Source organism: Leptodactylus fuscus, chromosome 6 (assembly GCF_031893055.1).
Source record: "Leptodactylus fuscus isolate aLepFus1 chromosome 6, aLepFus1.hap2, whole genome shotgun sequence".
Classification (NCBI taxonomy): Eukaryota; Metazoa; Chordata; class Amphibia; order Anura; family Leptodactylidae; genus Leptodactylus; species Leptodactylus fuscus.
Genome location: NC_134270.1, coordinates 48,251,794 through 48,267,418, shown reverse-complemented (window position 1 = coordinate 48,267,418; position 15,625 = coordinate 48,251,794). Strand labels below are relative to the sequence as shown.

Genomic DNA, 15,625 nt, shown 5'->3' with positions numbered 1-15,625 from the left:
GTAGATCATATGACTCATGTCTAGAGAAGTCTATGGAAAGAGTAGGAGGAGAAGTGAGAAGGATCTATCATAACCACCACATATCAGTACTTCTCTGTAAGCTGGGTTCACACAGGGTTTTTGGACAGGATTTTGACGCGGGAATCCGCCTCAGAATCCGGTCCAAAAAATGGCTCCCGTGGCTAGGGCGACTGTCGCGGCATTCCGCTCCAGATTAGGCCCAAGTGAATGGGCCTAGTTGGGAGGGAGTGTTGCGCCTCGGACGCGAAGAAAGAAACCGCTCGCAGAAAAAGGAAGTATACGGCTCCCATTGATGTCAATGTGAGGTGGTTTTTTAAGCCGGATTGTGAGGCGGATTCCGCGTCAAAATCCGGTCCAAAATACCCCGTGTGAACCCAGCCTTACATGTCCTGCATGGTCCAGGGACCATTTCGGAAACAGAGACAATTACAGAGTAGATTCCCCTCGGCCTAGAGTCCGCACCCACCAGCTCTTAGAGGATTGAAGATTTCAGATGGATGCAAAGGGCAAAACTGCCAAAAACTGCAGATCCTACCTCACATATTGACCAGAAATAGTGTAATGCGATTTCTGGTATTTTTGCCATGTCAGCATTTAAGGGAACACACCAATGTATTAACCTGACTGAAATTGGGCAACGGAGGATGGACATGCAGATCAAGTCTAGGGCCTCATTCACACATTTACATTTTTCCAACGTGAAAATCACGGGTAGTACATGATCCTGATTTTTTTCATGGAGTTTTTCGCAGAACTGAAAAATGGATCAATTTTTTCCCCATATTTTTTCTATTGTATGTGGGTCCTTGAAAAACGGACAGCGCACAGACGGCATGTGTACCTGGTCTGTCATTTTCATGGACCAATAGACGTTAATGGAGTTCTGTGGTCTGTAAAATGGACCAAAGTGGACGAAGTCTGCATTCTTTCCCACAGAATGGACATCTATATGCGCCCACTAAAATTTAGGGGTTCATCTGCAGTCCGTGACTCTCACATCTGCAAAATGCAGACATGTGAATAAAACCTTGGTCCTTTCTTTTTGCTTTTGAAACAACACTTGGCTTTGGCTCAGACTACATGAACAATTGCCACAAAAATACTGCCTTTTTCCAAAAACCATTCAGTGTAAAACCACCCTTAGGTTAAGGCCCCACGTTGCAGAAATGCAGCTGTTTTTGTTGCAGATTTTGCTGCGTTTTTTTGAGCCAAAGGCGGGAGTGGATTGAGCAGAAGGTATTTCCCTATTCCTTTTGTAGCCACTCTTGGCTTTGGCTCGAAAAACTGCAGCAAAATCTGCAACATAAAAATCTGCTTTTCCACAAAGTGGGGCCTTAGCCTTAGAGGGTTAAACGTAGCTCAGCTACCTATTCCTTGAATGGGTGCTGAGCTGCAGTAACCTGGCACAGTCCATACACAATGGAAGGAGCCCCCTGTTTTCAGCTCCATCCACTGTGTAGTTCTGACACCTGCTGTGATCAGTTACTCGTAGGGGTGCTGGGTGTCAGACCCCCAACTAATCTGATATTGCTCACAGTTATAGACTTATGCCAAATCTTGGAAGACTCTAGCAGTCAGCACAAAGTGCCTGAGCCGATCTGAGGAGTGTAGGGTTCCTGTATGCTCTTAGTCATACAGTATTTGGGATGGGACACAGACTGAAGATGGAGAAGCTCTGTACTCAGTATATGGTATACCGAGCAATGACAACTAGCAGGTCCCTAATAATATGTCTGTTTTCTACAACTAGAGTGAAGATTCAGCAATATATATTTCACACGTCACCAAGACGTGGATAAGTCAATACAGAGCAACAACTCTCAGAGACCAGAAACCTAAAAAAAAATTGCTAAGGCATCTAACTTTTTGGGTCTGTAATATAAAGAAAATAACATAAAAACATATATATATATATATATATATATATATATATATATATATATATTCTAAGCCTTCATAAATAAAACTGGACCTTTATGTCATGAGAGGGTTTTTTTTATGTATATTCTTAGGATTTATGGGTAATTATGCAATGGGATACCATGCACACTGTAAACAATTCTGCAAAACTAATTGTTTTAATACAGAAATGTCCTTCTACACCCTAAGACAAACACACGTTCAACCGTGATCACACTTTTTTTTCTTTTCTAAGGGTGGCAATGTGGTTTTCTAGAACAAATGGGGGCATTCAGTAACATTGTATACCAATTTTCCGGTATAGAAAAGGCGCACACTTTGGCAAGTCAGGTTTGCACCTTTTCTGCAGTTTTGTGCTTTTTTTTTTAGTAAGTGACAAAAGTAGGCAGGGCTTATCAGAGGGGCGGAGTCTCACATTGACAGATCTACAGAACAAATCAGATATTACAGCTTCATAACTACAACTAGGCCTTGTCTATGCATGGACAGCCAACAAAATGAAATGGTTTCCAGCTTCTCATGGCCTAATCCTTCCAGACCCAGGAAGAAAGTTGAATAATTTTTAGGGATCATCCAATCCTCTTCTTCATATTGGGATATGGACTGCATATGCAAAGACCTAGGCCATAGTCTGGGTAGCGCCAAATACATCACAGACACCAATGGCATCTGAGGGACCCAACTTGTAATAAGGTCTTATAGGATTCCGACACATTGTCCAACTTAATGTTAAGAAAAAAAAATAGAGCAAATTTATGATCAAAACTGAGCCTCAATGCAGATGTTAAGAGCACCCATCTCTGTTACTGCAGAATAGGAGCTCAGCTGTCAATGGAGTGTCTGTTGACAAGCTTGTTGACTGCTTCAGCAAAATTGTGAATGCAGCTCTGAAGTACAACAGGTTGTAGCAGAGGATCAATACCAGAAAACTAATGTATAAATACACAGTGGCACTGGAGTTATGGAGTAGATTAAAGGAAGTCTATCATGTTCTCCCATTGAAGGTCTCTATAAGGCGCTATTATAGGCTTGGACCTGACAGATTTGCCTTTATACCTATAAGCTATAAAATAATGTGCCTGCGCTTACTACGGAACTTATGTCACCGCGTCAAAATCCAAGTCAACTTTTTTTTTATAGGCTGGAATTTACCGTGTAGCTGTATAATCAAGGGTTAATGAAGGACTTCTCCAGGTCCCGGGACAGTCCCTGACATTGGGGTGGACAACTTCTGCCTCCTGACTTTCACATTGCATGACACAGTCGAAACCCAGTAAAGTGACAGATAACCACAGCCTGTGGCTGCGGTGCATGGTGGGCACATCCAGTCATACCACAGGTGATTCTTCAGTCTCAGGCACACCACATTGTGGGTCACATCGGTGTCAAATAATGGCCACCCATTTCCGGACCAGTCCTCATGTGGCACTAGCTGACCACTACTTATGACAGCTACACACTACCACAACGAGGGTGACCCCATGTGCCTCGACTTGACGGCCGCCCAATGCCATGGGCGCTCATAGTGGGCACACACAACGACACTGACATAAGGGGAACTGAGCCTTAAAAGCTGCCAACAAGGCGCTAAACGTGGATGACGGGGCAAGTGGGGCCGCCAAAGTGGCCGGCGACAGTCAGGATCCACAGATGTCAATGGAAATGACACACAACTGTGATTGAAAGATGTGTCATAGGACGAATACCATGCGACAAATAGCCCTAACCACAGGCAGGGAATCAAATTGTTAATAAGTGACCTGTGTTGGCCCCTATACCCAGGCGGGGTACTTGTGAGCAGTCTGCCCCCCGGGGAGGTAACTTGTGCCGCCGGCTGTGTGCAGGAGGCAGTGGGCCGTGTCCAGGGGCCTGCCTGTCACATACAGGCTGACACACAAGAGCCCGGGGCGCCCAGCCGTCCTCCAGCAGTAGCAGCCAGGGCTGTCCACACACAGGCCCCCGCTGTATGAGCGAGTCCTCGGCCCCAGCGAGGCGCTATTTCCCCTCAGAGCAGTGATCACTACCGCCCCCTGAGCTGCTGCCTACGAGGCTTCCTGCTGACACCCGGCCCCGGGATCATCCCACCCGGGCTCCAGCGCCCCAGCCTCTGCTTCCCGGCCCCGGTTCTATAGTGACATAAGCGGCTTCTGACCTGATCTGCTGCTCCGTGCGGTCCCGACGTGTCGGCCAGGAGAGGAACAAATGCAGGGGAGCGGAGAAACTACAACACCCGGCATGCCTTGCGCGAAGGTGGCGGACAAGAGAATAAAAATTCAAACTCTGACATCTTTATTAATAAGAACACAACTGATATAACTCGGTTGTAAGGAGATGACAGACAAATACTACACCCCCTATAGGAATGTAGGCTGAATAGTCAGTGACAGCTCCTGGTAGCTGTAGCTATATCTACTGAATATCATGATTGTATATTAGCATTTGTTACTATAACGCAAAATAAAAAACAAATACTATATAAAAAAAAACAATAAAGAGCAATGAAAAACATTATCTATAAGGTCTGGATATGGTGACAACTAATGTACCACAGAGCGGTTGTCACCCAGTTTTACCGAACTTATACCTCACAACTTTCGAAGAACAGAAATAGGGACAAAATGTGCGGCATGGCGGCAAATTTAGCTCCACACACATGTTAACTCTGCCCATTCTCATCCATTTTTTCATGTGCCCCCACACAGTATAATGCTCCTACAGTCACCCGGACATTATATGTCCCCGCATTATAATGTTCCCTTCCAATTGCCCCACAGTATTAAGTCCCTCTCCTGGTGCCCCAGTATAAACTGGTGGAAACTAGAGGGGGACATTGAACAGTGGGGGTAGTTGGAGGGGGGGGGGGGCAATAAATTAATGGCAGCTGGAGCGGGACATTAAACTGGGAGCAACTAGAGGAAGACAGGTCCCCCTCCAGCTACTCCCACGGTTTAATGTCCTCCTCCAGTAACCCCCATTGTTTAATGTCCCCCTTAACATCCTCCAAGTGCCCCCCTTTCATCTAACCCTGGTTTCATGTCCCCTCCATCTCTGCCCCCAGTTTCATCTCTGCTCTCCTTATTTACCCCAGTCTCATGTCCCCCTCCATCTCTGCCCCAGTTTCATGCCACCCTTCATCTGCCGCCAGTTTAATGTCCTCCTCAATCTGCCCCCTCCTTCATCTGCCCCTATTTCATGTGCCCCATTCATAATGTTCCCCCTCAATTTGCCCTCAAAGTTTAACATAAAAAAAATACTTATACTCACCTTTCCTCACTCCTCTGCCGCTCTGTGTACAGTCTTAGTCACAGAGTTGTAGGCGCATTGTGAGTGACGTCATCACATCGCACCTACAGTTGTAGGGGCTGGAGGACTGCGGTGAAGCAGATGTCTGCCAATGTCTGCTCTTGCTTCATTCACAAGTGTATTCAACTCATCTGCGTCCTCTGGACGCAGATGACTTGAAACCGGGACATACCTCACGCCGACCGGGACACAACCCAGAATCTGGGAATGTCCCGAAAAATTCTGGATGGTTGGGAGGTATGCATTGTATCAGACTTAATGAGAGGGGGCACTAATAATAACACACACACACCCCCACACACAGTATATATAGTGTTTATTGGGGAACATCTATGAAAACTGTCTAAAACCAATATTATATTACTTACCAATAGCAACCAATCACAGTGCAGCTTTCATTTTTCAGGACCAGAATATAAAATGAAAGCTGTGCTGTGATTGGTTGCTATGGGCAACTAAAACAGTTTGCTTTAGCCCCAGTGTATTCAAAAGGGGGATTCTATGTTGGGACGATATTTTAGATTTGCTTTCAATATGGGGTTGACCTCAATAGATTCCTCCTAGGACCCCGATAACCCCGCCATTTATATTCTATATAACGTCCACAACAGAATGTAATATATGGATGGGCCAGGTCTACCCAACATAGAGTGGCTCTGGTTTTTTAGAGGGGGTCCTAACTACATAGAAGGGTCCTACATAGAGGGGGTCTTAACTACATAGAGCGGGTCCTTTTTACATAGAGCCTTAAAGGGGTTTTCCAGGTCTGAGAGTGCTGGTAAGGTCCACCCTCTACCAGAAGACAGGGATGAGCCATTCCCCGGACACAAGTAGGCTTTTAAGTATTGCAGGAGAGGGGTAAGAGTGATGGTGCTATGGGTAATTATATATATTTTTTTTCATTGAAGTAAATTAGAAGTTAGTTAGTTTATCCTGGACAATCCCTTTAACTATGCAGAGCAGGTCCTAACTACCCTCTGTGACATACATAACTATGGTAAATCCAGGATAAAGCAGCTTAAATACCATCTCTGAGAATAAATAAATGTATATTATAAAAATGAAAAACCACTATAGTATTAATAACTGTACGTAATCTCTGCCTGTTATTAACTCCATCCTCCCCATTTTATTATTAATTCCATTCTTCTTCCGTAGTGATGACATCACAGAACAGATGACATCATAGACACCACATGTCATCACAATTGGAATAGAATGTCTGAAGTTGTGCACCTGCACCATCTTGGGTCACTTGAGCTTGACAGCTTGAAGAGGACGGTTTGTTGAGGTAGGCAGCTCTTCACACAGCGCTGAGCTTGGATGGCATGTTAAGGTAGGTAGATCTTCAATCATTGCTGAGGCCTCGTTCACACATGGTATAGTTGTGGGGGGAGGAGTTGTGGTGAAGTTCATATCTGCACCGTTAGCCCTTGCCCCCAAATCTCAGCAAAAAATAAATAAATTTCTTGCAGTGATTTTCAGGATTTGTTTTTTACACAAAAGAAATATCTATGAACCTGATTTTATAGCAAATGTGCACATCCTATTCTGCTAAGCCTATAAGCACAAAGTATGCCATGTCTGAACTAGGTCTTATAGGGGTGTCCCATCTGGGTCACCCTTGCTCCAAATGATGACCTGCTGGCGATCAGCTGATGGTCACAGGTCTTGCAATTCTTCAGGACACAACTGGTATTACATGGCCCTCTTACTTTTAAATTAAAGAGTGACTATGTAATACAGGGCCTGAGTCCTCCAGAGCATGAGCTGTTTTTAGCAGGCATCTTTGCCCTGTTTTATATCAGAGGGAGACACAAACTGGGTCCTGACATTGGGCATATGAAGCTCCTTTATCAGGTAGTTTCTACTGTAATAGAGAAGAGCAAAGCATTCTGTGACATAAATGTGGTTACAGAATGCTAGTGTTCTCTGTTATCAGTGTATTAGCATGACAGTTTGATGTATATGCAAGGAAAATCTACCGCCATATAAACCATGTGCATTCATAAGGCTCCATTCACTTAACAGAAGACAAAATGAATGTCCTTTTGTCTTGTGCAATAGTGTAGTAGGCTATGCTATTCCATACAACAGTATACAGTAAAAGAACTGTATGCAGCACGGTATCTTTTTTTTTTTTTTTTACTGTAGTATCCTAAATATGACTTATCACATTGTATGTCTATACAGTGGATATACCATAGTCTCCTGTAGTCTCCTTGACTATTCCCGATGTAGATTTCAAATGGAGCCTAAAACTTTGATATGAACATCCCCTTATATTGGTTCAGTCCACAGGAATGGTATAGTCTACACAGGAACATTTTCCTGAAATTTTTAGGGTAAGTTCATACCCAAAATGTGTTTTGCCATGCAACACGCAGTAGAAATCTGAGGCTAAGCCTTGGGGTTTCTGCTTTGGTTTCATTTGTGTGTGGTCACTGCCCCGGTTTCAGCACTGTTTTTGTCACTGAAACCGTATCAAGATAGAACATGCTACTTTTTTCCCATGATGCTGGAATTCAGTTCTGTGCATGGACAAATCTATAACATATGATGTTCCCCGAGGATTCCTATAAGAAATCATGGACTGGAGTTGCAAATTTTTTTCATGCTGATGAAAATAAGCACCAAAACCAGAGACATATTTTACAGTCTGTGACGATATTATGTACATGAGGGATTATGGTGCGGATTTCTGAGACATCCTCATCACCCCAGTACATGAATATAATGGGGACGTGTTATATATTGTAAGACGCCAAGTAATAAGTTATCACCTGACAGTCATCCAGTTCTGTAAGGTCCCCATACAAATTACATTGGGCAAATCTGACCTAATGTGTATGGCAGGAACCCAATTTCTCCTGACAGCAGATATCATGGGAAAAATGGATCAGCCAGGTTGACTGTGAACATGTCTGTTCTCATAGGTAATAGGCCACTTTCAGACAGTCTGCCAAAGCCTTATTCACTGTATGCACATGCAAGTGTACATATGTATATAGGGCGTATAGGAGGCAGACAGGAGGAATAGCTGTCGACTGAGTATTCATCCGACACCTATCTAAGGTCTAAGGGCAGTCTTAGGGTGTGTTCCCACGGAGGAATTTGCTGTGGATTTGGGGGTGGATTTCACACCCCCGAATCTGGAGCAGATTTTTTTCGGACTCCGCATTCCATTGTTTTGCATGGGAAGCAGAGTTCACAGCAGGACATGGAAAAAAGAAGCGACATGCTCGATCTTTCCTTCGATTCCATGGATGATTCAGTTGTGAGGTCCGTCGCTTTCAGACTCCCTCCTGATTAGGCCATTCATCTGGGCCCAATCACGAGTGGGATGCCGCAATGGAATGCATCCCATCGCGACTAGAGAAAAGTAAGAGAATTCCTCTTCATTTTCTGCCGTGTAAACGTACCCTTAGGAATAGAGTCTCACTTGAGTATTGTATATTAAATTGTAATTTCTAAAGAGCAGAGACTCTAAAATATTAGATTGTACACTCTTAGGAGTAGGATGTGTATTGTGTTAGATTGTAAGCTCTTAGGAGCAGGATGTGTATTGTATTAGATTGTAAGCTCTTAGGAGCAGGATGTCTATGTCTCTTTCTTCCCTTACAGATTCAGCTCTCCAAACAATATAACAAAATACAAATATACAGCAATATGCGGCAGGACAGACATGATCCAGGGAGATATATCCGATCGCCACATCTGGGGTCAGGAAGGAATTTTTGGCCCCCCTGAGGTATAACTCTCCGGGGAGTTTGTTTCGCCTTCCTCTGGATCTTTGGGACAGGTGGCTCTTATCTCAGGACATGGTGGTCAGAATGCAGCGAGGTCTCCACCAGCCTAACCTGAGAGTCACTGTGATCCATTTTATAGTTTATTGAAGGGCCAGTAATAATTTTATTACAATGTTGCTTATTGCTATTCAATAAAAAAGAAATAAAAGAATCTGTATATTGTGATGTATTTTTTTTCCGTCTGGATGTCTCCTTACATAGAAGACCACATTGACAGTGAGTCAATAACATGATGACAGAGATCAACAACCGAGCCTAGTGCTACTTCTACTAGAGCTCAGCTGTTTATCCAGTATATAATAAAACATATTGTCTCCTATATACCTGGCAACATCTGATACAGGATTAGGGACTATAGGGAGCGCCATATACTGAGAACAGTTCACACATAGCTATGTCATAAAGTATCTTCCTGCCCCAGGTTACATTACAAGTGTTATGGGGGTCAGTCTCTGTGATGGGGGTAATAACATTGTGTGTCCTCACTATACACAACATACTACCTGAAAGAAGACTGAAGACAACAAGAGTGGCCGAATACGGTAGACATCGGGGGTCTTGTATAAAACATAGGAAATAAACTAAAGAGGTATCAGTCACAAAGGTGCAAAAAATAGCCATGGGGCCCCAGAATAAAACTTGGATCTCTATTACCAGACAGTTGACACATTTACTAACACTGATGGATCTTATACTAGGCTAAGTAAAGGGGGTACTAGAGCTATATGCCTCATAAAATAAATGGGCCCCGAATATCATAAGTATACAAAAGAAAAGGGAATCCTCAACACCAAGAATAAAAATCTACAAAATAAATTTTATTACAAAATTATAAGTAAAAAAATGGTAAGGGGGCGTTCACACTACCGTCGGTGTCCGACAGCTAGTGTCCGCTGCTAATGGTGGAAAATCAGTAACTCCACAATGGAAGCTATCAAGAAGGACAACGAATAAATGCACATATAATGCACAAATAGACACACATATATAAAATAACCAGCCAGTGGCCAGATACTTGTTTGTTTGAAGACTGTTTTTTTATTAAAGGGGTATTCCTATACTCACCAGTCTTCACTGCTGTAAAATCTTTTTTCTTCCTGGTTTCTTGCGTCATTTGGTGGGCGGGGTTTCACATGCAACCTGCCGTTTAGCTCCGCCCATCGTGAAGCGTGATCCTATGGGGCGGCTGAAGGGCCTGTGATGTCATCAAAGGTCCTCAAACAACACTATATGCACAATATTGGACTATGAAGTACAGGCAGGAGCAACGCCATTCTGTGTTACATACTGTACAGAGACTGCCTGTCTCTGCCATAATGAACACAATTGAATTAGCTAGCCTGATAACTGGGAGAACAGAAGACGAGTTCAGAAATGAAAGCAGCTCCACTTCCCTATCTGAGAGCAGGAAGTTAGGTCACGTGGTGTAGACACAGGAATAACTAGAAACACAGGCTCGCTCCCTGCACTTAGCCCCTCCTCCCCCCTGAGAGCTGACAGATACATCACTTGACTTTTGAGCAGATAAGTCAAGGGCTTTGTCAACAATGAATTGAATAAAGTAAGATAGTGGACAAACAAAGCAGTTTTGCTGAAGCAGTGTATTTAGGAAAAGTCTTACATCCACATTAACAAGCAGTATAGATAGGATCCTTGTGATGGGACAACCCCTTTAAGTACAACATACAAATTGAGGGTCTGTTCACACGGCGGAAACCTTTTCCACCGTATGAATTCTCAGCGCTGATAGTCACGACGGAATGCTGATTCAGTGCACCAGCATCCCGTCGCAGCAACCAAATGGGCCTAGAGGGGAGTGAGTCTCACGCCGCAGACGCTGCAGCTGTCACAGCCGCGGAATCTGCAGGAAGAAAGAGCATGTCACTTCTTTTTCCTGATAGCAGAAAAAAAATCGCTAGTGAGAAAAAGAATCGAGCAACTCCTATTGAAATGAATGGGAGCCCTTTTTGCAGGAGGATTTTGAGGAGGATTCCACGTCAAAATCCGCATGCAAAAAACTCTGTGTAACCTAGCCCTAAGGGTGCGTTCACACGACGTAACGTTGCGCGTGATCTGGCACGTATACACGTGCTGGCAGATGAAGCGCTCAAAATGCTCCCATTCATTTCAATGGGAGTTAGGAGCGTATACACCGCGTTATTTTGCGCCCGTGATTTTGCGGCCGCAAAATCATGGGCGCAAAATAACGCGGCGTATACGCTCCTAACTCCCATTGGAATGAATGTGAGCATTTTGAGCGCTTCATCTGCCAGCACGTGAATATGTGCCAGATCATGCGCAACGTTACATCGTGTGAACACACCCTAAAAGAGATTATATACATCAAAAATAAATGTATTGTACTCATTTTATTATACAAAGCATATAACAGTAGAAGTAAAAGCAGCTTGAAAAACCTAGCAATAAATGCAAACAAACTTGTCATAGAAGGGAAAGAGGGAAAAAGGGGGAGAGTGGTGAACCGTGACAGGTGTAGTGGAGCAAGGGTAGACAAGTGATGTCTATGGGTTGTTTTGGAATATGATTCTGAGCAAATCAGAGCAGATAATTGCAGTGTGCATGACTGTGGCCTGGTTCACATCTGCGTTCGGTATTCCGTTCGGGGAGTCACATGGGGACCCCCGAAAGGAATACCGAACGCATTGCCAAGCAGTGAGCAGTAAAAGCACATGGACCCCATAGATTACAATAGGGTCCGCGTGCTTTCCACACTGAATCCGCATCATGAGAGTCTCTCTCAGTCTGCGCTGTGAACAAGCACTCCGGACACTTGCAGGCCGGGCAGCAGCAGCTCCGGAGGATGATGCGCTGTCCGCTCTTAGGGATGAAGGGAGCCGGGGTGCTGCTTCTTCACAGCGCAGGCTGAGAGTCATCTCTGGACACTGGCAGGCGGGGCTGCCGCAGCCCCAGCCTGCCAGTGTCCAGAGATAACTCTCAGCCTGCGCTGTGAACAAGCAGACAGCAGGGATCCCTGGGTCTCCTGCTCTCACGCTCCGCCCGGCCCCACCCACATGCCCTGCCCCGCCCACAGACACGCCCTGCCCACATGCCCGCCCTGCCCACAAGAAGTGGGTAGTAGATCTTTTGCCTTGCCAGTTTATAAAGTAGCTCACATGCTGAAGAAGTGTGAGCACCCCTGACATAGGGACACAGTAGGGAGGCGGGTGCTGTCTGCTCCTGCTTCACCACTGCATTCAACTCATCTGTGTTATCTCTGTACACAGCTGAGTTGTATCCGTGACATACCTCCCGCCAACCAGGACTGCGGGACACGACCCGGAATCTGGGACTGTCCAGCAGAATCCAATACGGTTGGGAGGAATGTGAACTCCTCTGCTAGCAAAAATAGGTACCCTAACCCTTTTTACATAAATATCAGTTATATATGATAGTCACCCTGTATAACACCCTGAAAGGACAAAGTCTGCCATGTGCCAAAAATGTAAATACACTTATTCACTCCACTAACCCCACCCATGCCCTTTTTGGCCACATCCAGTCCCTGCGACCTCCCACATAGTATAACGTGGCCCCAACAATGTATAACACCCCCTTAGTGTGCCTATAAAGTATCATGTGGTCACACCATATGGTCCCACTCAGCATCATGTCCCCCTTGTGATCACAGTATAATACCCTGTTCTTCTGGCTTCTACACTATAAAAAAAATTACTCACCTTGACTCCAGTCTCTGCTGCCAGCTGCATCAGGGCACAGCAGGCGTGATGTAGTGATGTCACTGCGTCATCCATGCGTGCTGAAGAGTAAAAAACACAGGCTGAATGGTAAAGCAGGGACTTACCAGCTCCCTGTCTCACCACTGTACACAACATTGAAGCAGGAACTACTGACTGGACTTATGCCGATTCTTCTTATGTTTGTAATTGCTTTTTTATTATATTGTAAAAGTTTTCTTCTTTTCAATAAAAATCATATTTAAAATAAAATAACATTGAAGCAGGAACAAAAACATCCAAAATCTCAAACTGTGCCACTAACTCTGGGTTCACACCAGCGTCCGGTCTCCGTTCTGCATGTAGAAGACAGAAACCTGTCAGACCGGGTCCAGCAGTGAGCGCCGGTAAGCGTTTTGAGCTCTCCGCGGTGAAACCGTTTTTCTTAAACCGGACACAAAATCCTGCATGTCCGACTCTGTGTCCAGTTAAAAGAAAAACACTTTCACTGCGAAGAGCATGAAACGCTCACCGGAACTCACAGCCGGACACTTTTCAAACCCATTCATTTGAATGGGTTTGAAAAATACTGGCAGGTTTCCGTCTCCTGCCCAGTTTCAGGCAGGAAACGGAAACCTGTATAAACGGTGACCGGGCGCAGATGTGAACAAGCCCTGAGACAGTTGGGAAGTAAAAACTAGCTATATACAAAATCCATTGAGACTGGATATAGATAAGGATCAGCTGTGCGGTTTATCATTTCATGGTGGGATTATGGAAAAATGATCCTCCCATGAACCAAAACAGCCAAACTGGCTAATCAGGTCTCTGAATATCCCAAGTAAGGCAACTGATCGGCCAAACTTGGACCAGTTACACCATACACTTACACCACTTATACCACCAAAAAATCCACCATGACTGATCTTACTCTTCAGCTAGTTCTGCTGTTAGTCAGCTGTATGGAACAATCATTCACAGGTCTATGTAGAAACAATTGCAGCCCAAGTAGCTTAATTTTTCCTGGGGATATTTTATTGTATTTATTTAAAGGAGCTGTACAGAGGCTAAATACCATATCAGGCATCCAAAGTAACTGCATTGATTGTTCGGAAGTGGTGGGGGCTAGAGGAAAAAAATCCAACTGTGCCAAAATAAGTGGAGGAGCAAATATTGAATGGTAAAAATAAAAGGACTTGTTGGATGGAGGTGGTAAAAGGTCCTTTTTACCTATCCACAGGATAGGTCATCAATATGTGATCTGTCAGGATCCCAGACCCAGTACAGATCAGCTGTTGCAGTGCCAGCCTTTGAGTGCTGGGGTTCCCTGTCCGCTGAATTGCAGTGGTTGTAGGAAATTGCAGCAATTGCATAAGAATGATGCTGTATGCGCTCCCCGTCCATTCCAGAAGCTGCTAGAATAGCCGATCTGTGCTGGGTCTGAGTGTTTTCACAATATGCCACACTTAAAGGGGAACTCGATTTTCCAATTTATTTTCAGACATGTAATACAGATTGTATACACTTGAGTACGGGTTATCAAAAATAGTTCATGGAAAACGTAAAGCAGGTGCCAGAGCAACCGATCAGATTGCAACTCTCAATATTCAGATGCCCATTGGGAAATAAAAAGTGCCACCTACTCTTCCAGTCTTTACTTAGCTCGGATTTGAATTAATACAGTGTCTATGGAGTGTCTAGGTACTCACAGCAAACTCTCTACACAGAACAAGGGGCTTGTGTTTCTTTTTCCCTAGTAATGCTGCACCCATATTTGCATTATAATATTAAGATTATGAAGACTTTTTTTTTTTTTATTATGTAGATTGTCAGCCATATTTAGGGATCACAATGTACTTTTTTTTTTACTATCAGTATGTCTTTGTAGAATGGGAGGAAACCCACACAAACACAGGGAGAACATACAAACTCCTTGCAGATGTTTTTCCTGGCGGGATTCAAACTCCAGGACTCCAGCGCTGCATGGCAGCAGTGCTAACCACTGAGCCACTGTGTTGCCCCAGATTTTTTTTCTTTACCTTTGCTTTTGCTCCAATTGCAGTTGGCAAAGCAACCAACTATATAAAGTATTCTATTATCAAGCTTCAGTTACTCCACTCTTATACAGTTGTGCTAAAAAGTTTACATACCCTGGCAGAATTTTTATATTTTAGACCTTTTTTTTTCCAGAGAATATGAATGATAACACAAAACCTTTTTCTCCACTCATGGTTAGTGGTTGGTCAAAGCCATTTATTACCAAACTTCTGTGTTTTCTCTTTTTAAATCATAATGACAACCAAGAACATCAAAATAACCCTGTTCAAAAGTTCACATACCCCAGTTCTTAATGCCGTGTATTGCCCCCTCTCACATCAATGACAACTTGAAGTATTTTGTGGTAATTGTGGATGAGACTCTTTATTTTCTCAGATGGTAAAGCTGCCCATTCTTTTTGGCAAAAAGTCTCCAGTTCCTGGAAATTCCTGGGCTGTCTTGCATGTACTACGCACTTGAGATCTCCCCAAAGTGTCTCAATGATATTGAGGTCAGGAGACTGAGATGTCCACTCCAGAACTTTCACTTTCACTCAGGCAGGAGGAAGGAGTGAGGATACTCAGGAGAGGTTAGATAAGTTAAGTATAAATGTTTGTTATTTTTAATGTAATACTGTTTGGGGTCCACTGCACAGCATATATACTGTGTGGTGGCCACTGTGGAGCATATAATGCTGTGTGGTGGACAATACGGAGCATATAATGCTGTTTGGGGGTCATTGCGGAGCTCATAATACTGTCTGGGGGCTACTGTGGGCATATAATGCTGTGTGGTGGCCACTGTGGAGTGGCACTATTAACAGTATCAGGCCCTGTTCAC

At 44.1% G+C, this 15,625-nt stretch overlaps 1 protein-coding gene across 1 annotated transcript in view; it reads right to left on the bottom strand.

The window, feature by feature from the left end:
• The window catches only part of FOXJ3 (forkhead box J3), a 72,372-nt gene extending 68,203 nt beyond the window's left edge, over positions 1-4,169 (bottom strand). The window contains exon 1 of the mRNA XM_075279889.1: positions 4,094-4,169. The gene's annotated coding sequence lies outside the window, so the exon portion shown is untranslated. The remainder of the gene's footprint in view (positions 1-4,093) is intronic.
• Between the last annotated feature and the right edge of the window lie 11,456 nt (positions 4,170-15,625).